Here is a 315-nt window from a genome sequence, read left to right as displayed (position 1 = left end):
GCGGGTGAGCGATGGGGGAGAGACGGGACCGGGGGGGGACCGGGAGAGGAACCTCGAGATCCTCGCGAGGGGATGGGGAATGGGATTCCCCAGAACCTCGGGAGGGATCCCCGGGACCGGGGAAAAAACCCCGAAATCCTCGGGAGGAGACCGGGAAAGGAACCCCCAGAACCGGGAACGGGATCTGCAGAATCGGAAAAAGAACCCCGAGGTTCTCGTGAAGGGACCGGGAAAGGAACCTCGAGATCCTTGGGAGAGATCCCCGGGAACGGGAGGGAACCGGTAAAAGGATCCCGGGATCCTCGTGAGGGGACC

This window comes from Geospiza fortis, unplaced genomic scaffold, assembly GCF_000277835.1.
Source record: "Geospiza fortis unplaced genomic scaffold, GeoFor_1.0 scaffold1163, whole genome shotgun sequence".
In the NCBI taxonomy this organism is placed as follows: domain Eukaryota; kingdom Metazoa; phylum Chordata; class Aves; order Passeriformes; family Thraupidae; genus Geospiza; species Geospiza fortis.
This window is presented reverse-complemented; position numbering follows the sequence as displayed.